This window comes from Amblyomma mixtum, chromosome 7, assembly GCF_055824585.1.
Source record: "Amblyomma mixtum isolate Tamu chromosome 7, ASM5582458v1, whole genome shotgun sequence".
Lineage (NCBI taxonomy): Eukaryota > Metazoa > Arthropoda > Arachnida > Ixodida > Ixodidae > Amblyomma > Amblyomma mixtum.
This window is the reverse complement of record NC_143018.1, coordinates 150,570,049-150,595,395: the sequence shown is the minus strand read 5'-3', so window position 1 is coordinate 150,595,395 and position 25,347 is coordinate 150,570,049. Positions and strand designations below refer to the sequence as shown.

The 25,347-nt window shown below is 49.7% G+C and overlaps 1 protein-coding gene and 1 pseudogene across 5 annotated transcripts in view; both read right to left on the bottom strand.

The window, feature by feature from the left end:
- shf (WNT inhibitory factor 1) overlaps positions 1 to 25,347 on the bottom strand; it is a 412,546-nt gene that overhangs the window by 166,203 nt on the left and 220,996 nt on the right. The gene's annotated exons all lie outside the window — the stretch shown is intronic.
- Positions 18,397 to 21,078, bottom strand: LOC149337850 (uncharacterized; annotated as a pseudogene).

The following is a 25,347-nucleotide window of genomic DNA, read 5'->3' as shown; positions in this document are numbered from 1 at the left end:
GTCCTTGTCTTTTTTTGCGCAGTACCCCCCCTTGTATTCACCTTTATTTTGTTTCTTTTAGGTTTTCGTGAATAAATAGGTCTAGTCAGAGACTACACGTCTGCCAATTAGGCCCACGGAAATAAAAACACACGTGGACTGCTTTTGCCGATCAATACGTAGCACTCCACCGATGGCAGAGCCGTAAGCCGCTACGGGACTGGGTGGAAGGTTGGTCGACTCCTCCCAAACGTTTGCGGGGAATAAAAAAAAAGGCGGGAGCCCAACGTTAATCCGATTTAAATTAGGGAAATCGGCTGCACAGAGTAACAATTCGAAGTCTCCAAGAACGCTCGGAACGTGTAGATCGAGTTCCAGCGGTAAAAATACGAGTTCAGTGCACCTTTAACTTAAGCTGAACCCTCTTTGCTAGCCTCCACGTTTCTGCCCCATAGGTGAGCACCGGTAAGATACAGCTGTTGCATACTTTTCTCTGGAGAGATATTGGTATACTGCCATTCATAATCTGAGAGAACCTGCCATATGCGCTCCACCCCATTCTTATCTTTCTAGTTATTTCCCTCTAATGATCCGGACCAGCGATCACTACCTGTCTTAAGCAGACATTATCTCTTACTACTTCTAGCCCCTCGCTATCATTTGCCACCTGCTGTTGTCTTGCTAGGCTGTTGAACATTACTTTGGTTTTCTGCATTTTAATTTTTAGCCCCACCGTTCTGCTCTGCCTGTCTAATTCATTGATCATGCTTTGCAGTTCACGTCCTGAGTGACTTAGCAAGGCAATATCATCAACGACATTACCCCCCCCCCCCCCTTTAGGGTGAAGCTAATATGTTAGCAGCGGCTTAGCAGCGGCGCCAATGCAACATCTGGCTGTGAAACGAAGCACACAGAGCACTACGCACGGTGTGCCACGGATGTGCGCTACGGGATCCCCCTTTCATGCGACGGGGTATACCTGTCAAACTGGGCGCCACGAGAAGCAAATTGCCAGGGAACATGAAAGGTCGTTAGAAAACACATCAGAAGGGTTCCAAAAACATGCCTGCTCAATTCCGCTGCTGCACTGATGAAAAATAAAAAAAAAACTGTGAACCACGACTTGGGGTGGTGTGACATTTTTATTCGAACATCCTTTCTGTTAGGCGTTCAGTACATCCTGGGCCAAGGCGACGAGGGCACGTTGCAGTCTCAGTTCCAGGGAGGCGAGCCAGATGGGCCACGGGGGGGGGGGGGGGGGGGGGAAGGATAGGCGGGGGACTGGAAGGCTGCGTGACACTGTGTAAGGCAGTGTTCTATGTCTGCATATGTGTGTGGACAGTTTGGGCACTGAGGCGTGGAAGTGTACCGGTATAGGTAAAGTTTGGCTGGTGTATGTAGGAGATTAAACTGTATTCGGCGAAGAATGCGAGCTTCACGGATCGATAAGGATGGGTGCGGTGATGGTAAATCAGCTAAATCCAATTTTTGCTGCGCGTAGTATTCGTCGACAGTACGTTTGTAAGCCCTGACCGCCTGCCCCGTCGGTGGGCTCGTCCATGGGATCCCCGGCGCCCGGTGTATAGTTTCGCAGGCAAGCTGGTGAGCCAGCTCATTGCCGGGGATGCCCATGTGACCAGGGATCCACAGAAGGGTCACCGGTCGTGGGCTTAATGCTAATAGGGCGGCATCTAAGGCCGATCGAGTAGGGAAAGGGAGGGCTCTTTCATGGAAGGCACGCAGAGCTGCCTGCGAGTCTGTATAGACAACGTATTGGGGGGCGGGGGGTAGGGTGGCAAAGTGTGTGATGGCATCGGCGATCCCGTGTATTTCTAGGGCGAGCGTGGAGGGTGTGGAGGTGTATGGACCGGTTGTGTGAGTGCTGGTTGTAGAGAGGGAAGGGTGGAGGACGAAGGCTGCTGTGGAGCCCGCGGTTTCCGTGAGACAGGCGTCTGTGTAGGCCACCGCCGCAGCGTCCAAAGGTGGCTTGTGGTTGTATGCGTATGCCTGGCGACGGCCTGCGTGTGTGTGTGCGGACATGTTGCGTGGAATGGTTGCGAGGCGGAGGTTAGGGGGATAGATCGGAGACTGCGGTCGGTCTGGGAAAGAGATGGGTGCGTAGGGAGTCTGGGAAAGTATCCACTGTCCAGCTGGTATACTGGACAGGCGGATGATTTGTCTCTCCAGGTGCAGGTCAAGGAGGGCTTGAAGAGGGTGGAAGAGGCCTGTTATGTACAGGATGTCTGTAGAAGCCTGAGGGTGGAGTCCTAGTGTTGCTTTATATAGTGTATTGAGGGCCCGGGTTAGTTTGTCTTGTTGTGTACTTGTAAGTGGGCAGTAAGGTATTAGTACAGGAATTTGTTCAGAGCCAGCGCTTGAGCAAGGCGGCTGGCGTGTGTCTCGGAGAGGCCCGCATGTTTTAAAACTACGCGGCGCAGTAAGTGTGTTACTGAGTGGCATGTGCGTATGGACTGATTGATGGCAGAGGTGAAAGTGTTGGAGTTTAGTGGCATACCCAGGATGCGACAAGATTCGACGCGGGGGATGCGCTGTCCGGCAAGTGTGAGGGAGATGGAGGGGTTCATCGTCCGTTGATATTTACAGCGTGTTATGAGTAAAAGTTCTGATTTCTCCGGAGCGGGTTGCAGGCCCGCTTGGGAGAGGTGTGAGGAAATGGTGTTAAGTGCATGTTGTAGTGTGGTTTGGACCTCTCCCGGTGAGCCAGTGGTGACCCACAAGGTGAGATCGTCTGCATAGAAGACGAAATGAAGGTTGGGAATATCGGCTAAGGAGATCAAGATTATATCTGGAAGTAGAGATGGAATAGCTCGTGAACTGGCAGAAGCATTTTAAAGCGAGACCATCCCAGCGGCGATGATTTCGTTGTGTCTGAGCGAATGACCGTGAGCAGGAGGAGCGGAGCTGCGTAAGTAACCACGTGACTCCCAGCAGCAGGTGCAGCCACGCACGTCTCCGCGGCCGCTGCGCGCTGCATGCCTATCCAGTGCCTCGCTACGGACGAAGTAAGTCAGCCGGTGCCGACGTCCTCGAGAGTGGGCACTCGCAGACGTCGGGCCGAGCCATCCGGTCGACATTGCCACCCGTGCGAGGGATTCAGCCATCGAGCGTGGGCAAGCTACACGGGCAGCCGACGAAGGAGGGCAGGAAGCGAAGAAAAGGCGCGTAACTGGCCTCGGTCGTGCTCTAAGCTACGTGGCGGGAGTGACAGGTGTGCGCTGGCATTGACAACGTTGTGCCAGAAACGCGGCACTGAACATTGTGTTCTTGATGAGATTCTTGATGAGAATCTCATCAAGCCATGATTCTTGATCAGACGGTATGTCGTCGAACCCTCGACTAGAACATTGTGTTCACTGGCGTTGAGAAGAACGTTCCAGGCTCCGACGATTTTGAGGAAAGGAAGGACCATAACTGGGTCAGTGGACGCCTCAATCGCGGTTATACGTGAGCGAGAGATGTGGGCTGAATTCGCTAACGTTGCGGCACTGCACCAATAGCGTGACTTCACGCTGGTTATGGAAGAGTGACTTTCGCTTGCATAAAAATGTTTGGTTTGGTTATTTGGTGTTTAACGTCCCAAAGCAACTCAGGCTGTGAGGGACGCCGTAGTGAAGGGCTCCTGAAATTTCGACCACTTGGGGTTCTTTAACGTGCACTGACATCGCACAGTACCAAAGCCACCTAGACACTTAAGGCCTGCGCGCTCCCTCCGTGACGTCACCCAACTTGACCCAACCGCCGCTGCCCGCGTCTCCTCCCGTGCAGGTGCACGCGCGTAGTGCGGGCGGTACTGATGTGGGGTAAAATTTTGGCGACTGCTATTAAATTGCATTGGGCTAAAATGAAGGTATGCGTTGAATGGATGGGTTTTTATTGTATTAATAAAGGGATTGCTGGAATATTTTTGTGGTATATGTTTCACGTAGCATACCTAGATATGAAACTTCCGTAAAAGAAACGCCAGGGATCGTAAGGAACAGTGGTCACAAGACTTTATTCACATATTTACAAATTATATACATATTTACAAATGGCAAGATTTTTCCGTTCGTACGCCAGCCCACACGATTCTATTAAAGATTCTATTTTAAGGTTTGAAATGTAGCTCGAGCGCATACCTGAAAAGCAGCGGAGGAAAAAGTCCTTCAGGGACCAAAATATTGCCCTTTCTTTTCACTTTTTTATTTCAAGTTTGAACCAAGTTCAGTGCAGCTACTTGTATGCGACACTGCGCACCCATGTCATAGACGCCTTTATTCGTTGCGCAAATGCATAAAATCGCTTCAATTACCTAAATATACTGAGCGTTCTTTAGCCAAAACACTACGCACACTAAATATAGTCGAAACGCTGAATCAAGATGCAAGAATATATCTCGTTAGTGTGTATATGCTCTCTGCAAAATTCGATGATATTCATAGACATATTTATTTAACCATGACATGAACGCCCGCCCTGAACTTGAAAATTTGTATCTTTCAACCACACAAGAACACTGCCTGGTACATACGAGAAAAAGATACATTTACTGATACCAGCAGTCTAGGGCAAACATCGCGTCCCATGAATCTTAGAACAGCACCTTGTCCATATTTTAGCACCGTGATAAATTATTACACTTCAACGATTGCTTCGATGCGCAGACACAACGTACAGTACCTTAGAATCTCGCACAGTCCGTATGTCGACGTCGTCGCGGCGAACAGCACGCTCCCACGTAATCCTACGGGAGTCTTTTGGGAACGAAAACGCACGCACTTTTGGCCCGTTGTCATAGTTTCCTCTACAGTTGGGCACGCAGCAGCGACCCATTGCTTCAACAGCAGGTCACGACACGCAAAGATTTAGGTATCACGATGACAAGCAATTTCCTAGCCAGCACTCACGAACGCAACAGCAATAAAACGAAGCAGCGCACGCTGACATGTCCTTCTACACGACTACGGAAGGGTGCAGAACTGGTTGAGGGAAGAAAGGAGACGTCTCAGTGTCGGAGGAATGCGGAGGGGTCAGCGGTCAAAGTGGCTGACGTCAGAGCGGGGGGAAAGGAAAGCGCGCAGGCCTTGAGAATTCAAGATGGCGCTGACAGTACACGGGCCTCTAGAATTTCTCCTTCATCGAAATTCGGCCACCGCGGCCGGGATCGAACCCGCGCCTTTCGGGTCAGCAGCCGAGCGCGGTAACCACTGAGCCACCGCTTCGGGTAGGTCAGCCATTTTTTATCACATGCGCGGCAGCACCACTTCTTTCTCCGTGCGAGCAGGTGAACACAGATTGTTAAAAAGTACGCGATGAGTCTGCGCTCTCTAATCTAGTAGATGTTTTCGTCTGTTTGGTAAGTTTTGGTTTTTTGCCATATCGGAAATGCGCATGCTATATATATGCAACTTGTGGCCTTCAATGAACACAGTTGCAGGCAGCGTCGGTCCTGTCCATCTCTCTGCGTGGTTTGTGTTAAATTAGCGCTGTTTTGAAGCGAAGAGCTTCAGCTCGTCAACACCGCGCTTCGTGTGAGCCGGATCCCAGATTTGCCACTTCTTCGCATGCGCGAAACCAAGTCACGTCACGCACGGCGCAGATGGCCGCCGTCGCCGCCGCTGACACAAACAAAAATAAAAAAACACACGACAGAAATCATCATTATCATCAGCCTGACTACGCCCATTGCAGGGCAAAGGCTTCTCCCATGTCTCTCGGGTTAACCCTGTCCTTCGCCAGTTGCGGCCACCGTATTCCCGCAAATTTCTTAATATGATACGCCCACCTAACTTTCTGCCGCCCCCTGCTACGCTTGCTTTCTCTTGGAATCCACTTCGTTACCCTTAAGGACCAGCGGTTATCTTGCCTTCGCATTGCATGCCCCGCCCAAGCCCACTTCTTCAACTAGGATATCATTAACGCGCGTTTGTTCCCTCACCCACTCCGCCCTCTTCCGATCTCTTAACGTTACACCTATCATTTTTCTTTCCATAGCTCGCTGCGTTGTCCTTACCTTAAGCTGAACCCTCTTTCGTTAGCCTCCACGTTAAAATATCACAAATATCACAAATAAAAAAATAAATGAAAGACAAACAGTGCGCCAGGAAACTCTCTTATCTCGGTGGACACCCGAACCGCGCCGTAAGGGGAGGAAAATGAAAAGAAAATTGGTTTTAAGGAAAGGAAACGACGCCTGTATCTCTCATATCTCGGTGGATTCCCTAACCGCGCCGTAAGGGCCTTAAGGAAAATGAAATGAAATGAAAATTGCTTTTAAGGAAAGTAAATGCCTGTCTCTCATATCTTGGTGTACGCCCGAAAGGAATGCACGCCACAGTACATGGCTCTAAAGCAACCTTTTAGGACAGCACCGTATTCACTACACGCGCGTCTCCTCCTCCGCCTCTGTACAAACTTTTTATATCTAAGACAATACGTTTCGGAGAAGCCAGAAAGCTATACCCTAAGTGTAACCGTAAGTATAACCTTAAGTTAAACCACGAGTGTGTCGTAAAGCACGCCAACATGTTTGTCAGGTGTAGGGAAGGGGTGATCTACCAGATTGTTGTGTTGTTGTTGTGACTGAGAGAAGGATGAAGAGGAAATAGCACGGGCCTGCTACTGGCTCGAGCCAAGCCACCACCGCTGCCACGTGCAGATAGAGGAGAGTTAAAAGATCAGAGGAAAGAGAAAAGGAAAGAAAAGACGCGCGTCGCAGCAACAACTGCGTCCGCCGGAGCGGACGCTGCTCAAAAAGAAGCGGCCGAAGCCGCGCTCGCCGAAGCGAGAACAGATACTCCACTTTTCTACCAGATTCCGCTTACATGTGACAAAGTTTATATTGGACAAAAAAAAAAAAACGTTCTCGCTTCGGCGAGCGCGGATGTGTATCTGTTCTCGCTTCGGCGAGCGCGGCTTCGGCCGCTTATCTGTTTTTTGAGCAGCGTCCGCTCCGGCGGACGCAGTTGTTGCCGCGACGCGCGTCTTTCCTTTCCTCTCTTTCCTTCCTCTGATCTTTTAACTCTCCTCTATCTGCACGTGGCAGCGGTGGTGGCTTGCCTCGAGCCAGTAGCAGGCCCGTGCAATTTCCTTTTCATCCTTCTCTCAGTCACAACAACAACAACAACAACATATATTGGACAAACCGGAAGGTGCTTGAACGAACGTTTAAGGGAACACGAGCGCTCACTTGAAAAAGGCACTGGCTCTAATCTAGCGCTTCATTGCAAAGAATGCAAATGCATGCCTCGTTTACGCGAAACTGTTGTTCTAGATAGAAGTAGGGACAGCGTAGCCTGGGAGTTGAAGGAAGCCTTCTTTATAAAAAGAAAGGGCTTGGAATGTGTCAGTGACGCGTCAAAATCATTGTACGGGAGTAAACTTGCCTTTTTGGAACAACATTGCTGAATTTTTATTGCTGACTATGCGTGTTTCAATCATCGAGCATTTTCTGTTTCATCGTTTTATTGTTAAGGTCTGTGCACTTTTTTAGCCCGACGCTGTCACATTCAGTCAGTTTTTATTCCTTCCACAATTTCATTTTATCAGTTTTAATCGGTTTTATCCTTGTTACCTGCTATTGATGTTTTACCCGTTTATATGGCTCTTTACACCTTGTTACTTTACTGTTCAAAGTCATCAAGTGTACCTTTTTTTCTCATTTTGTTATCATCCCTTTTGAGATTCAGTTGACTTTTAGCTTTTTCGCCCTGTTATGTTTTTATCGCTTTTATGGCTCTTCACACCATGTGACGTTGACTGCATCTGATTATCTTTGCCACTGCCTTCCTATATATAGTACGAGTTTCGCTTAATAAAAATTCAGTTGTCAGTTCAGCGCTCTTTGCTGTCACTTCTTCGTTTCGCCTTGGGGCTTCTTTCGCGCTGTTTTCACTCATGCCACGAGCATCGCCGCAGCTTTCCGCTTCGAGATATCCAGGCTTAACCTTAGCTAAGCCACAGCCATTTTTTTTTTGTTAGACATTGCTTATAAAATTGTGACCTTTTGGAACCCAAGTCCGCGAGAGTACGCAACAAATAAAGTTGGGCAGCGTTTAGCCACGGCTTATTTATTCATAACAGAGTTTCTAGATCACAACTTATTATCGCCTCATCAACATGGATTTCGCCGCGGCTTATCAACAGTTACTCAATTAACTGAGGTTGTGCATGACCTAGCTTTAGGTATGGACAATAACAGCCAAACTGACATCATATTACTCGACTTTGCTGAAGCCTTCGACCGCGTATGCCATTCCAAACTAATCGTAAAACTACGGGGTTACATCGGTGACGGGGAACTTTTGGCTTGGATTGAAGATTTCTTGCAGCAACGTTCTCAACTCGTTTTGTATCACAACATTTAATCTGAAACGGTACCAGTTACACCCGGAGTTCCTCAAGGCTCTGTCCTTGGGCCACTGTTGTTTCTTATATTTATTATCGACATTACCTGTAACATCAAACTCTTCGCAGACGATTGTATAATTTACAGAGAAATCACAAGCCATGAAGATCATGCCATATTTAACAGATCACTGCAAAAACTTTCGGACTGGTGTAATGACTGGCAAATGTCAATTAACAAGGTGAAAGCTGTAGCAATTGCAAACTCTTGACAGAGTTTGCGAGTGGTGCTTGAAGTGGGGCATGCAATTGAATGTATCTAAGTGTTTCCATGTGCCCAAAACAAAAAAAAAAACAAAATTCTTGGATCGTACCTTTTAAACCATGACACTATCCAAACTACTGATAAGGTTAAATATCTTGGTGTTATACTCACAGCATCCCTCGACTGGACAGCCCATGTTGACATGATAACTGCCAAAGCTTCTCGTCTTTTGTATTTTTTCCAACGAAATTTCAAAAACTCTCTCCAGGTACTAAAAGAAACATTATATTTAACAAATGTCAGGCCAGTATTAGAATATGCATGTATAGCATGGGACCCTTTCACGGGTACACTCATTGACAAGTTAGAAAGGGTACAGAAACGCGCTGCAAGGTTTGTGACTGGAAATTTTAATTTTCATATAAAGAGCTCCGAACTTCGCGACAGTATTGGTTGGAAGACTTTAGCAACCCGAAGAAAAATCTCCAGGCTGAAGTTCTTGCACAGTATCTACAATGATTGTACCGGTATTAATAAAAACACTTATATAAAGCAGCCATATTACATTTCGGAGAGACTCGATAACACGAAAAAGATTAATAGTTATCAATGCCGCATTAATGTATTTAAATATACGTTTTTCCCTAACACAATCCTGGGCTGGAATAAGCTTCCGAATGATGTTGTTTGTGCACCTGATTTCGAAAGTGCTGTTGAAGCGATAGTCTGATGTATTTTTTTTTCCAGGGCTCGTGTGTTTACCAGCACTGTGCCATCACTCATACTAGTTGTAAACTTATTTAGTCTTCTTTTAATACGTTGTGTTATCCTTGCTGACATGTTTTCCAATATCTCCTTTGCATGTGTTATTGTATATAGTAATACCCCCCCCACAATAATGCCTCATGGGCGCTAAAAAAAACTAGAAAAAAACAACCATCAAATTTCTTGTATAACATCAGTGGTACTCCACTGGCCTTCGTCAACGAACACAAATACTTAGGAGTTACATTAACTAACCATCTTAGATGGGGCAAACACATCGGCAATATCACTTCAACTGCATTACGAAAGCTGTTTTTTTTTAAGAAGGTGTCTTCGCCTTGCGCCAACAGAGGCTATACTTTTAGCTTATAAAACGTTTGTCAGTCCTGTTTTAGAACCTGCTAACACTGTTTGGTTTGCTCAGTCTGTAACCAATATTTCACGACTCGAAAAATTCAACGTAAAGCAGTGAGATTTATTCACAACAAGTACAAAAAAACTGACTCACGAACACAACTAGTTGTAATCTCCGGGCTCGAAACACTATCAACTAGGGCAAAGCGCGCGCGACTAAAATTCCTTTATCAGCTTCTTAACAACACTTCTAAGATCGATTCATCAAAGTACATTTCACTGTCACAAAAACGTGCATTAAGAAACCAGCACGCGTATACGCTAACCGAGTGTCCTTATCACAGTAACACTTTCAAAGATCCTTTCTTCCCACTAGCAACAAGAGAATGGAACCGTCTAGACGCATCTATAACTAACGCTGATTCATTTTCAAAATTTTTGTTCTGAACTAGAAGGCGCGTTTTAAAACTACAGTTGTGGTTCGAAAGCTTTTTTTCAACTTCAAGGAGTATACGATGTGTTATGCCCATGTTTATATTATGTTTATGTTTCTGAACTAGCACGCTTTTTTCTTTGGATTGCTTGTGGAAATCTGTCAAACTTCTTATCAGTTTTTCTGAGCTATGAATTGTCTAGATTATTGTTGTCCTTTGCACAGCCGCTTTTTGAAATGTTTATCATTTACCCTGTATTATACATGTAATGCCCACCTGCTAAGGTCTCAACCAGAGACTGGCAGTATTTCAACTAAATAAATATATCCTAATGGCCTCAGCGATGGCGTGCAACCTGCAGCGATGGCGCCTGCAGCGCCTGCAGCGATGGCGTAGAGGTAGAGCATCCGCCTCGCGTGCAAGAGGACCGGGGTGCAAGAGGACCGGGAAAAATGCGACGAGCAGGCGTGATGTGACCGGCGGAGAACGACGACGGTGCGTGATAATACCGATGGAAACATGACGAAAGAGAACACAGTCTTCTTTTTTCAAAAGAGCGCAAATTTATCGATCTTTTTTATTTCCGTAATACTAGATGTGCGTGCATAATTTGCTGTGATGAACCGGGCAGCTTTATTTTGAAGAGATTCTACTTCATTGATTAAATACGCCTGATGGGATTCGAGATCAGTGAAGCATATTCTATTTTAGGACGTACAAGTGTTTTGTATGCCAGAAGCAGTGGCGGTCCCAGATAGTGGTTATAGGGGGGGGGGGGACGGGAGGGGGGGGGGGGGCAGGGAGACTTCCGTATGCCAGAAAAGAAAAAAAATAGAAACAATGATTTTTCATTTATTTTATTTACACAGAAATATTGACCGCTTTGTTGTTGAAAAATAAATGGCGGACGATATCGATGTTATACCATAACTCATTCATTGAATGCTAATGTTTGCGCGAGCAATATTCATTTCGATACCAGGGGAAAGAAGCCGGCGGCTGAGATATCCCGCCACGGCATGTCCACGAAGGTCAAACCCGGACATTTCACCAGTGGGATTAGCGGCCTTCATTACTCAGTTCTGGGAAGTGGCTTTGTGTCGCCGTGGTCGCCGCGCGGACGGCGTGGAAAGACAACGGTGGGGGCACGGCTGGAGCACGATACCTCGACAATCGCTACGAATTGTTCTCGAACAACTACCAACCTGTAGAAGGTAGAATGGTGTGAAATAAGGCAGCGGCTAACACGGTGAACGTACTAAGTAGGGGACTTTTTGACGCATCACAGACGAAAAAGCTTTCCATTTCTTCGTCAAAAATCACATCTCGCCCAATGAGAGCCCGAAAACAGATGTCCGGGAGAATGTGCAAAGGGGAAATGAGGGGGCGACCGCCCCCCCCCCCCCCCCTTTTAGGAACGCCACTGGCCAGAAGTCTTGCAGATGCGTTAGAGTGATGTAGATTGCGTTTAATGAACCCGAGTGAGCGAAATGCCTCACTGGTGACTGTAACGGAGTGATCCGATCAGCGTTATTGATCACGCGCCACCACACAGTCTTTTTCTGCATGGAGGAGAAAAGGCGGCACACTACATCACCGACCACGGCAAGTCAACAACACAACACACACTAACCCCGTCCCCACCACGACCGTCCCGACCCTTTTCCGGACAGGGCATCCACCGAGGTCGTCGGGCAGGGAGGTAGGGCGCCCACTGGTCCCAAGGTAAAGGGGTAAAGCCCCGTGCGGCTACCACCGCCCGTTCTAACAGTCACTGTGTCAATGTGATGTTGCCATGTGAGGTTGCTTGATATGTGGACACCTAAGTAATTGTGAATGCTTGCCGTTTCAATAGTTCGACTGTTTATAGGGTACTCCTTGACAACTGCATTAGATATAGTGGTAAATCTAATAGACTTTCTCTTAGCAACGTTTATTTCCATCTTCGAGCGTTCGCACAACTTGGAAAGTTCATTGAGGTCTGACTGTAAGGTAGCAATGTCCGAAGGTCCATGTATCTGCGTGTAAATGACACAATCGTTTGCAAATAATCTTTTAGTGGAGGTAAAGTTATTACTAAAGTCATTGATGTATATGAGAAAAAGTATAGCCCCAAGCACTGTACCCTTCAGGAGACCAGATTTAACATGAGCCAGACAGGAACTGACGTCATATTGTTACCGATGAACTGGTTACTAAATAAGTAGACGAATCGTGAACGAAGAAGTGGCGGTGCGCTGAACGACGACGACGTTGACAGTGGGTAGCTGGGCCCTCGGAGTCTGAGCTGAGTGCTGGCCATCTCAGAGCAGCCGCCAATATAGACTTACCGCCGTAACATCCCCGTAACAATATATAGAAACAGACTGCTAACGACCGGTTAGGAAATGTTCAGTCCACTGAACAACGTTACTCTTGATATTAGGGCTGGTAAGCTTCAATATTAAACGTTCAATACGAAAAGCTTTTGAAAAATGAATGAATATGGCATCAACTGGCAAGGAAGCGTGGGCTGCTAAAAGATTGTCAGTTATCAGTTCAAATAATTATGTTTCACAAGACCTGTGCGATGTCAGTGCACGTTAAAGAATCCCAGGTGGTCGAAATTTCCGGAGCCCTTCACTACGGCGTCTCTCATAGCCTGAGTCGCTTTGGGACGTTAAACCCCATAAAACCAAAACCAAACAAGACCTACCACTGTGGAAACCATGCTGGTTAACAAGAAGGTAATTTTGTCGCGCTAAGTACTTCATAACTGCTGATGATAAAGTATGTTCGAGGAGCTTGCAAGGTATGCTTGCGAGTGATACGGGCCTGTAGTCAGAAAGCTGAGAGGAATTACCGGCTTTAAAAATTGGAACTATTTTAGCTAATTTCCACTCATCGGGTGCTTGCGCTGTATAAATAGGTTGCTAAAATAAGGCGGTTAAAATATTACATATGACGGGTTTTGTCATTTGAATAATTTTGGACAAGTACCGTCAGGCGCTGGCGCCGAGTTAAGAGCGAGACGATCGATGGCAGATGCAATTCCTCCGGAGGTAATGTCATCCACAACAGAGCTCAGGAGTCACATGTTAAATCGGGTGGCAGTGGAGTTTCGTTCGCAAATACAGACCCAAAATATGAATTAAATTCAGCTGCTGTTTCTGATGCCGACAGCACTCTGTCGTCTTTATTAATTTGTATCACGTTGGAGGAATAATTCGGATTAATCACTTTCCGGATATTTTTGCTCAGCAGTCACTAACAGGCCAGATACATCATCACCGTAAAACTTGGATTTTGCTGCGTGAATTTAAAGTTTACATTCTTGGGACTGCCTTTTTTAGCACTGCCAATCAACATCAGAGTCAGTAAGCTTTGCTTTCGAGGAGAGGCTTTTTTTTTTTGTTAATGCAACGTTTCACTGGGAAATGAACCATGAGTCCCGAGTAGATGCAGTGACTGAAAGTTTTGTAACGTGCTTGTGCTTCAGCTGAGTAAGCTTCAACAACGTTGAAATTCGGGCTTGTTGGTTCATACTTCGGAGCAATAGCGCAAACAGGACAAGGGACCAAGAACGAGTAGACACACAACTCGTGTGTCCACTCGTTCTTGGTCCCTTGTCCTCTTTGCGCTATTGCTCCGAAGTATGAGTAATCTTTGCTTTGATGGTACACCAGTTTTCATTTGTGCGGCGGTAAGGAAATGATCGTAGAAACTGCGATGAAAATGATGTCAGATCACTGAGTAGTGCATCCACGTGCGCTCGTTTCAAGTAAAATGTAATTTTTTCTTTGTCGGTTTCAGTTTCTCTGCTTTCGAAGAAAATTCACAGTGCAACACACTGTGATCAGTGAGGCAATCTAGGACACGAACAGGAATGGCACCTGGCTCCATTGTGAGCACAAAATCTAGTAGGGAGTTGCCACGCGTTGGAACAGTAATCAGTATATTAAGGCGGAAGCCTTTAATGCCTCATCGTTGTAAGCAGGAGTTGTTGACAGAAATGTCACGCGTTTCAATTGGTCGAAATAGTCGTGACGTCACAGTGCGCGATTTTCAAACGGGGCCAATTGTACTTAGGCTAGAAACCATGCAAGCAATTAAAGGGATGGTATAGTGATGCTCCAATTAAGTGGGACCTAGTTTAGTTAATTAACCAACTAGCCTAATTAACATTTCTAGTCAGACCAGATGAATAATGGAAAATTGCAGCGCAGCAGTAACAAGGACGAGACGAGAAGGACGCAAACACAGCGCTTGTGTTTGCGACCTTCTCGTCTCGTCCTTGTTACTGCTGCGCTGCAATTTTCCAGTATGCAGAACCAACTAGCCAGTCACTATGTTTTAAGCAGCTGAATAAATAAAAACGAGTAGGAAATTGGTCGAGTTGGGGAATCGAACCAGGGTCCCCGGAGTGCGAGACGAGCACGCTAACCACTCCGCCAAGAACAAAGGCGCATCTAATAAATACCGTGTCTTAATTCACTCCCATCTTCCTCCCTTCCCTTACGGCGAGGTTCAGGTGCCCACCGAGATATACGAGACATATACATTTCCTTTCCTCAAACGCTAATTTACCGAAGAGCAAGGCGTAAAGCCGAACGGGCGATGGCTTTCTGTGGAGGTGGTGAAAACTTTTATTTGTTGAAAGAGTTTGGGAGCCACAGAGTGGCCCCGCTACATGGTCAGCGTCCCTAGTCTGGGACACCGCATGACGAGGCCCCGTCTCACGCCCGTTTCACCAGAGCCCATTGGGACTCAAGCGAGGAGCAGTTGAGGAGGGCAGTCTCCCATTCCTCTCTGGAAGGGGTAGGCGAAGGGGGGAGGTAGGGATTTTGAGTACATGCCCACACCATGTGGAAGATATCACAGTTCTCCCCACAGTGCGGGCATCGCCCTTCCGTGTTAGGATCGTAATGTTTCATGATTGCAGGACATAGTAGAGTACCTGTCTGCAGGCGCCTTAAAGTTCGCTCCTCCGTCTTACTCAGCCCCTTTGCAGGGGCCGGGAAAAGGCTGTGGTTGTCGCTATAATGCGTTATTATTTCCCTGAATCGCAGCAGCGGCTGGTTAGTCTCCGAGCCTGAATAGCTGGGATGCGGAGCCCTCGTTACCTCGTAAGCCCTGGTGGCCAGGAGCCCAAATGATTCTTTTCGGTGTTGGATCAGTGGCAGTCCGTCTTAGAATGCAAGCACCTAGGGGGGAGATCTCCCCTGCCAAGTAATGAATCACATGCTTTTCGGGAGTCCGTGATGATGATTCTCGAATGGCGTGGGCGGCAGCAAGCGCTATCGCTACTTCCTCGGCTCGCACTGAATTCGGTGCTCGAAAGGAGAGCCCATCACCGTGCATTTCCTGGTGAACGACAGCGGGCGTGTAAAATCCCGTGGGCGATGGCCCTGCTACGTCTACACAATATACACCGGGTCGGGAGCCGTGTTGTCTCTCAAGAGCCCGAGCCCGCGCTTGTCGTCTGTTTTCGTGCATGTCGGTGCCCATGTTACGGGGGAGCGGGGAGACCCAGAGCTTATGGCGCCACAGTACTGGGATACGCTCCGCCTCCTCTGGAGTGCAGTCGTGTTGGGTGTGTAAGCGGTTTAGCAGGCGGCGCCCAGGGGCCGTCTGCATGAGCCGCGTGTATTGGTTCAAGAGGTGGGCCTCCCGCAGCTCCTGGTAGGAAGAGCAAGAAGAGCAAGGTTCCGGGCTAGTTGGTAGGAGTTCAGCACCCCCAACGCCTTGAGTTTGGCATTAAAGGCAGCCACCGGGAGATCCAGGGCTCGCTTAGTTGCCTTGCGGATGATGGCGTCTATTCGCGCATCGTCTTGCTTAGTACTGCAGAGATATGGCACGGCGTAGAGGATCCGGCTAGTCACGAAGGAATAGACGAAACGCGTCCGAGACGCGTCCGAAACGAGCCGAAACGCGTCCCTGCCTCGCTTGTTGGAAACGCGGCGGATCATGCGCCCTACCTGTTCGCCTACTCTCTTGAGTTTCACAATCGTGGAGTCCGTTCAGAGTCTGTGGTGAATGAAACGGCCCTCCACCTCTCTAATAGCACCTCCTGACAGAGAGATGTGTATTGCTGTCCTATCCTTTGGGTTCGCTCTTACATGCAGAAGCTCTGATTTCGCTGGAGCATATTCGAGCCCACAGTCAATAGGATACGCATCGATTATGGAAGCGGCCTGCTGAAGGCGGTCCTCCATGTCCCCAAGCCTCCCCTGAGTAGTCCAAAGTTTAATATCGTCTGCATATAGCGCGTGTGGAATGCCGTCCACCCGGGCCAGTTGGCTTGGGAGGAGCATAGCTATGTTGAACAGGAGCGGTGACAGCACCGCTCCGTGAGGGGTACCCCGTGTTCCCATCATGTAAGTGGCCGTATTCCTCTCCCTCAATCCGAAGAAAGGCCTGGCGATTAGTCAAGAAATCTCTTAAATACGCGTAGGCCCTAGCCCCACAATCGGTAGAACTCAAGTTGACCAGGATGCTTCCGTATTTAACGTTGTCGAAAGCCCCTTTCAGATCAAGGGCGAGAATAGCTTTGTCATTGTGTTGCATAGTTGTGGGTCGTATTACATCCCTGTGCAGCTGGAGAAGGACATCCTGTGCAGAAATGTGGGGGACGAAACCCGAACATGGTGACTGCAAAGAAGCCCTTGCTCTCCAGGTATGGAGAGAGGCGATCCCGAACCATCGTCTCCATAAGCTTGCCCGCACATGAGGTCAGTGATATGGGCCTCAGGTTATCTGTATTCATGAACTTACTTGTTTTAGGGATAAACGTCACAAGTGACGTTTTCCACTCTGGAAGGAGTGGACGCCCGCCCCAGATCTGAGTGATGTATTCTAATAAATGGAGGTAGGCTGAGTCCGGTAGGTTCACCAACAGGTTCACTGTTATGTGGTCCCGTCCCGGAGCCGTACCCCGGCGCATTTTTGCTAAGGCCGCCTTAAGGTCGTGCAACTCAAAAGGGGCATCGAGTGTTTCATTAGGCCTGCCAGAGTACGTGTACTCAGGCCCAGTCGGGTCCTCCGTACGACAGAGATATCTGTCGCACAGGGTGTCCGCAAGTTGGGCCGTCGTCCTTGACACCCTTGCAGAGCCCGCCGGAGCTGCTTTTGCGTCTCCCCTCTCGTTTGGGAGGGGTCGATTAGACTGCGAAAGAGACGCCACGTCCCCTTCGAGCTCATCTGATGAACTGCGGCGTCGCAGCGTGCTATCCAATTTGAATCTGAGAGTTCCGCAGCATACGCTGCAGCCTGCTCTGTGAGTTTGGCTATGCGGGCGCGTAGTTTCCGATTAGTTTTATGCTTTTTCCACCGTTCAGTTAAGCTCCGGCACGCCTCCTACAAATGCAGGAGGTGGGTGTCCACTGCGGGGATCTCTCCGGTGGTTTGTAGTGTTGTGACGTGTTGTTTCTGAATGTTGTATATGTGGTTAGCCCACTCCGCGTAGCCGCCGGAAAATAGTACGTGAGAGATAGTGTGATCTCGGAATTTGTGCTTATCGGTCAGCTTGGCCTGACCCCATTTTTTGCGCGCTGCCTTTGCCACGAGTGTAATTCGGAGAAGGAAGTGATCGCTGCCTAAAGAATCTCCCAAGTTCTCACAGGCAGCCGCTCTAGCATTTTTAACGCGAGAAAGGTCAGGACACGTGTCGCGGTTTACCGAATTCCCCACTCGGGTGGGATACGCCGGGTCCGTGAGCAACGTGAGGTTGAGGGTGGAGATGAGCTCCGCCAGCTTACTTCCTCTTGCCTTTTCGAAGTGGTAGCCCCTGTGAAGGCTGGGAGCACTGAAGTCTCCAACGATCACTAGAGGCTCTTTGGCTGCCATTTTGATCGCGCGAAGGAAGATTTCATTGAAAGTTACGCGGCTTATGCGGAGGGCAGTATATGTTGAGGATATGTATTGACGGGTCGCGGCGTCTGAGAGGCAGTACCCGGACCATTGTATATTCTTGCTCGGTGCTCAAGTCTAAGTCGACCTGAACCACGGTGTAAGCCTTATTCACAAGGATGCACGTAGAGGCGCCCCCCTGAAAGGTGCTGTATCCCGAGAATTCAGCTTCTATGCCGGGCTCCTGAAGGGCAATGAGCGCCGGCATGTCACCTAGGGACTGCAGGTAGAGCTAGAGGTTTGACAGCTTTTTCCAAGCTCTGAAACCCCTGCAGTTTCATTGGATCATCTGGAACTTTTCAAGGTTTTTAGCATTCCTGTTAGATCTCCTAGCCATCCTGTTGTATTTACTTACGGGCGAGTGGGCTAGCTCTGGCCGGGAACCGGCGCAACCCCAGAGAGGGGCCGAACCGACTCACCGGTTGCCGAGCCTGAACCGTGTTCCTCCGCTGCCTGGCGGGAGGCTGTCTTACGTTTGAGGTCAAGGAGATTCACAGCTAGCGGAGTTCTTAATCTAGGTGCTGACGCAGGGCTGCACGATTTTAAGGACGGAATCAGTGACCTGGGCCGTAAGGTCGGGAAGTCCTTGCGTTAAAACCGCCTTGAACATGGGCTGGAAGGACTCACGGACTGCTGACATGATTTGATTCGGGAGGGCCGCCACTTGCTCCTCCAGTTGCTCGGTTTGGCGCTGCAGTGCCTCGAGGCCGCCGACGCGACCAGCAGTGCAAACTGATCCAACTACCGTGTCCCCGGTCTGCCGCGAGACGCTAGTGAGGCAAGTTGTTACGGATGATCCGTCATCCTCGTCATCTGGCTCAGCTTCCTGCATTGGTTCGGATGACCCGACCTGTTCGGCCTCTAATTCTTGAATTTTGCGCGCTAGAATTTGGTTCTGGCGCCTTAGTTCCTCTACCTGCTGCTGTAGCGCGATTTCGATAGGGGAGCGACGGGTAGGGGGTCCGGAGACTGCCCTACTCCAACTGCTCACCTGTAGTTGGACGGGTGCCAAGGGCGGGAAGTCCCTGGCGCTGAGGACCGGGGCCTCCACCTTGGTCCCGAACTTGACGGGTTTCGATGGCCCGGTTTGGGCCTTGGGTTCCTTAGGGGCTGGCGCTTTCTTGGCCTTGGGCGGAGGAGCCTGCTTGGGCCACGTCTTGGTCTTCGGCTTGAATCCGGATGGGGAGCTCAGTTTGATGGCTTTCCGGAACCGCCCGGCACAGCCAGGAACTCCGGTTGGGTGGCCGCCTCCGCAGATGAGGCAGCTCGGAACACAGTCATGCTCCGCCGGGCCGTCAGGAGTGGCACCAGGAACCTGCACACCGCAGCGTTTGCAGCGCCCCGGTTGCGGTCGCGGGCACGCATCGGCCCGATGGCCCACTGTGCCACAGCGGTGGCATCCAGGTACTGTCTTCTTGTACAGGCGAATAGGGAGCCGTTCGTAGCTGTACAACACCGTCCATGGCACCTTGGTCCCCGCGAATGTGATCACTTCAACCAGGGTTCCCCCCAGCTTGCGCACAGACACCACATTTGGTTCCGCACTGAGTTTTCGTTTAACGCTTTCAGACGTTTCGTCTGGCGAAACAGTCACGACCCCGCGACAGAACGCACCGGAGAGTTTGGGGTGTCCCCGGAACGGTAGCTAGCGTTCCCCTACCGGCAGCACAATATCCCGGAGTAGCTTCTCCGCGGCGTCAACTGATTTCAGTGCACATACTAGCACGTTCTGGTCCTAGACGGGCCAAACCGCAAGTCCCGCGTTTGCGTCGTCCCCGAGGATGCTGCGGATTGCAGCGCCGGCTTGTCCAGGACCAAAAGTCACCTTGAGGTCGATCGTGTTTCGCGGTTTCAGCACCATGACGATGTCGTCTTTTTCGATGCGCGGTGTGTTCTGCGGCCGCCACCGGAGTTCTTGGAGCGCTTCGAGGCTGCGATCAGCGCACTCCCGCCCTGCGTATGCGCAGAGCTAGCCGGCGCCTGTTGCTGGGCGGCACTAGCACCAGCGTCCCTCGTTGCCGGTGCCGCGTTCTTCTTTCTGCGCCAGACGCGGACCATATCTTGAACGTAATCGTCCTCGGTTGGTAGAGGATCCTCGTCTTGAGCCGTATCCTCGGATTGATTGGTATCCATTGTTACGATCCGCAAGGACTGCGGGTCGTATCCGGTGACTTGATTTGGAGCCGCCGGAGCCGAGGGATCCCTGGCGTGGGCCATTGCAGGCCCCGGGGCCGTTAGGGTTAGCACCACCCCGGCGTGACGAAAGCTCCAAATGCCCGAACAGTGGTCAAATATTGGCCCCACCTTTACAAACGTGGTGTAGACGGGTGCCGCTGAGGTTCCTGGAGACGATACCAGGCTTGCAGGGGTAAAATTTCATGTATTCGCGTTCTGTGGACTCCCTGGCAGCGTTGCAAGACGCTGTCGCGTTCCACTCGTAGAGGTGAAGCTTAACATGCTAACCACACATCAGTGACACAAGCAGCAACACCTCTCTTAAGGCTTCTGCCTCACCGTACTTTAGGCCAAAAAAAGTGCCCCCTGAATTTTTTATGAACTCTTGGCACCCGTGCTTCCTTCCGTTGCTGGTTGGTCTGCGTGCCTGCCAGTCAATTACACGGTAATTGAAATCACAGGCCCAAATAATGGGAGAGTTGCGACATTTGTTGTCCACAAAAATTAGTGAATTATATAGATTCCCTGCAAAGTCACCAACTGAGTCTGGCGGACGGTAACAGACATCGACACAGCAAGAAACTGAACCAGAGAGCCGCAGTCCTATTCACAAAAATTTCTAAGGTTGGACACAAATAAAAAATGGACGCGCGAAGGTTCTTTTTGACTGCAATCAACACACCGCCTCCTCTTGACAATGACCTGTCTTTCCTAAATGTAAAGAAGTTTTCTGAAAAACAAAGTGCATTAATTTACAGCCAGAGGAGAGCCAAGTTTCTGTGCCTAGTATTAGGCTAGATTCAGTGACTGCACAGAGCTGGTCTTGTTTGTGAAAGAGACTTCGAGAATGAGATGCAACGAAAGATAACTTGTTTTCCGAGGTAAGACGCTAAGCGGGTGAAGCCGACGTGCCGCGTTGGGTATAACCCTTTTATATTTTTGCATTTGAAGGTGCATTGAGTGTAACCATTGGGGTCATACCCAAAGGTCGAGCGATTGCTGGCTAGGCAGACGGTCCCGACTCTTTTCCATGCACCCGCCGCGGTGGCTCAGTGGTTACGGCGCTCGGCTGCTGACCCAAAAGACGCGGGTTAGATCCCGGCCGCGGCGGTCGAACTTCTTTGGAGGCGAAATTCCAGAGGCCCGTGTACTGTGCGATGTCAGTGCACGTTAAAGAACCCCAGGTGGTCGAAATTCCCGGAGCACTTCACTACGGCGTCCCTCATAGCCTTAGTCGCTTTTGGACGTTAAGCCCCAATAAAACGATGAAATCTTTTTACATGCAAACGCGGCTACGCGGCGTGTGTATACGTTGAAATCACTTTACGTGACCCGACAGTAGTGCCACCTTTGCGAAACTAACTACGGTTAAAGGACAGCAAACCACCATGGTGGGCATGAGGTGTACCTTTGGTAGAGTTGGTACGCCTAGGGTTCTAACTTGGAGAAACCTTGGAGAAACTCGAAAGCATTCTCAAATCCCTCACGTCCAATTTTGTAAATGGCCCGGGCCAAATTTGGAGGTCGCCGTCGTGTCAGACACGCCAGAAATGGTTGGACATAAATTTGGGCTTAAATCGGACGAAATGAACTGTCGGGGGTGGCCCGGGCCAAGGTCAAAGTCAAAGGCGCCACGATGGTACAACCCCCTGTTATGCGTAGTGTGACATAAAGTGACACTGTGCTTGTCAGGCGAAGACAAGGGCCGCACCGACACGGAGATGGTGGAATGCAAGCGCGGGCCAGGAACCGCACCGAGAGCTGCGAACAAAGACGGCGTTTATTCGTCCCCTGTGGCCTCTTTTTCCTCTCTCGCCGCCTACGCGTTGTGAAAGACAGCGGATGGAGGGAGGCATCGTGGGCACTGGCACAGTGCGCCCGCAGCGTGCGGGTGGTCGGGTCGCCTGCGGAACGCGGCCAGCATGGGCCGGCTTGGTCAGTAGAGACGACGTCAACCCGTGCGGTGGAGCACCAGCCCGTCGGCACAGCGTCAAGTCGCACATGAGAGCACGTTCACACCAGACTGGCTGCACGAGGGTGCGGACAATGTCAGCGACGGGCGTATCTCCGGTGGAAGCCATTCGCTGGAAGTCGACCGAGCGAACGACAGCGCTTCCGTCCAGCTGTGCCGCTCGGTCGTAGCCAGAGCTGCTTTCAGCTGGCGGTGTTCCACCATGCCGTGGCCCTGAGGGTGACAGGCAGTCGCTCTGATGTGAGGAGTGCCGATCAGCCGCGTAAAGCTGGCGAAAACTGCGGTTTCCAGCTGCCTGCCTCGGTGAGTCGCTGCTGTCGACGGTGCGCCGAAATGAGCCACCCAGTGGTACAGAAACGTGCAGGCGATTGTTTCAGCAGTGATGTCTGCTATGGGCACAGCTGCAACAAAGCGTGTAAATCTCTCCACGCAAGTAAGCGAACACGTCTGACGCTACAGAGTGCCAGGGGTTCTGTTCTGCAACAAAATCCTGAATTTCTTTTACTTTCCCTCGTACCGTTTAACGGACTTCCGCTTCACTAGTTTCCTCCGTTCCCTCTTCAAATCTAAACCCCGCCTCTACAAGTCATATCGGCTGTTGATTTTAACAATGCACTTTGACAGCTATTTTAGATTGTATATGTGCTACAGTGTTGTGTGAATGTGTTTTTGTGCAATCCCTGCCTTGACCGAAATGAGGGTCTGCAGTATTGTGAAAATAAATAAATAAATAAATAATACGAGACCTTACCATTCTGTGGTCGCAACAACGCACTTTTCCGAAGACCTCCACATTCTTAACGATGCTAGGATGAGCGCACAGTATGAGGTCTATTTAATTTTCATTCTCACCATTTGGGCTCTTCCACGTCCGCTTCCTGTTTGCTGGTTTGCAGAAGAAGGTGTTCATGATTCGTAAATTATTCCTATCTGTGAACTCTGCTAATAATCCTCCCCTGATATTCCCAGAACCTATGCCATAGTCACCTACAGCCTGCTCTCCAGCCTGCACCTTGCCTACCTTCGCATTGAAGTCGCCCATCAGTACAGTGTATTGTGATTCTACTTTGGTCATTGCTGATTCAATGCCTTCAGAGAAGCTTTCACGATCTGATCATCATGGCTTGATGCAGGCGCGTAGGCCTACACCACCTTCAGCTTGTACCTCTTATCAAGCCTAATTACGATAGCTGCCACCCTGTCATTGCTATAAAACTCCTCTATGTTGCCAGCTATATCCTGATTGATGAGGAATCCCACACCTATAGTTTCGTCTGTCCGCTAATCCACGATAGCACAGTACGTGCCCACCGTTCAGTACTGTGCACGCCTCATCTGTCCTCCTAACCTCACTAAACTCTATGACATCCCGTTTAATACCCGCTAATTGCTCTACTTAGTCACGCTCAGCTCATTTAACTCAGGTGCCACTCAGATTTGATCAGCTGCAACGAGTTGAGTTAAATCGGTTCCCTCTGAGAACCCCGCTCACATGTCTTACGTCTGTCGTAAAGTTGGATACGTAAGGCATTTAACGTCGGGGCACTCAAGTCAGAGGTTTGTGGTCCTTAAGCCGAAATAAATACACGCCTTTCAAATAGTGCTGAAAGCGGCGAATGACGGCATAGATGGCAAGCAGTTCTCGGCCGAAGGTGCTGTAAAACTGTTCTCGAGCGGCCAGCTCTCTTAGAAGAAAGAGTGTGTTGTGTTGTGTTGGGTTTATTGGCGCATAAAAAGCTAAGGCTATCATGCGCCAAGAACAAGCTTAGAAGAAAGAGGGAGGGCGCCAGGCTTCATTGCTCAGGTGCTGCAGCACTGCGCCGGTGGCTGCGCCCGAAGCGTCGACCATGCTACACTGCAGCTGCAGATATGCGGGCGTAGCAGCATTTGCCAAAGCCTTTTTGCCCCGATCAAAAGCGTCGCATTCTTCGTCGGTCCAAGTGACGCTCTCCACCGTGCTGTCCGCTGTTGCTAGCGACCTGTATAGAGGGTGCAAAATCGGAGCGCACTGAATCACGAAACGGGAGCAGAAGTTTACCATTTCTCGGAGTTGCCGGTTTGTGCTGCATTGCGGAAAATCCCGCACAGCTCTGACTTTTTCCAGATGGCGGCGAATTCCGGTCACCAAGCTGCCATTTGGCTGCATTGACTACGATGCCGGGTGCAGAGCGGCATCGGGAAACGCTGCGCAGGTGTTGTTCATGTTCAAATGAGAAGGTCGTCTAGGTAGATGTGGCAGAAGTCTAGACCACGCAAGAAATCGTCTATGAACCACTGAAAGGTCTGCCCTGACCGTTGTGTCCCCTTCTTGTTCTGTGCCGTTTTTGCGCTGTAATAATGAATGAAAGTCTGCTCTGAGTTTCTAAGTCCAAACGCATTCGAAGAAATTAGAACATGCCAAAAGGTGTTGTAATGGCGGTTTTTAGGATGTCCCCTGGTGCCTCTCGAGGTCCACTTTAGAGAAGTCTGTGGCACCGTTGAAGTTGGTCATTATGTTCGGCACAGGGTAACGGTCAGGGACAGTTGCTTTAATTAGCGCGCGGTAACCTCCAGACGGGTGCCAGTCATCAGATGTTGGCTTTTAGACCATGTCGAGCGGAGATCTCCAAGGGCCTGACGACGGGCAGATGATGCCGAGCTCCAACAGGTGATCAAACGACCGACGGGCCAAGCGGAGCTTTTCTGGGCGACATGGTCGATCTGGGACAGTAGAACCGGTTGTAGTGATGTGGAGGCGTACATTATGCTGGACTGCAGTGTCTGCCAGTGTTTGGTGCATGAGTTCTGCAAACTTGTTCAGTATGGCCACGAAACGTGGTGCTCCAGGAGGTCCGACCAAGCTGGGCTCATTGAAGGATGCCTTGCATTCGATAACGGATCCTGAAGCCATCGGTTTTGCGCGTCTACCGAATGGCCAAAATGACGGAGGAAATCAGCCCGAAGAATAGCAATCTTCACATGCGCAAGAATAAGTATCCTGCGAAATGTTCTTCTCAAGTCTAGGTAGGGGGACAGCAAGCGATGTCTGGAAGTGGCAGTCGTTGTATTGTTGACTGCTTGCAATGGGGATAAGCTCGGACGCTGGCGGTCAGCTGAAGACTCTGGGAGAACGCGCTGACCGTTGCGCCTATGTCGACAGCGAAGCGGACGCCACAACCATGACCGGTAAG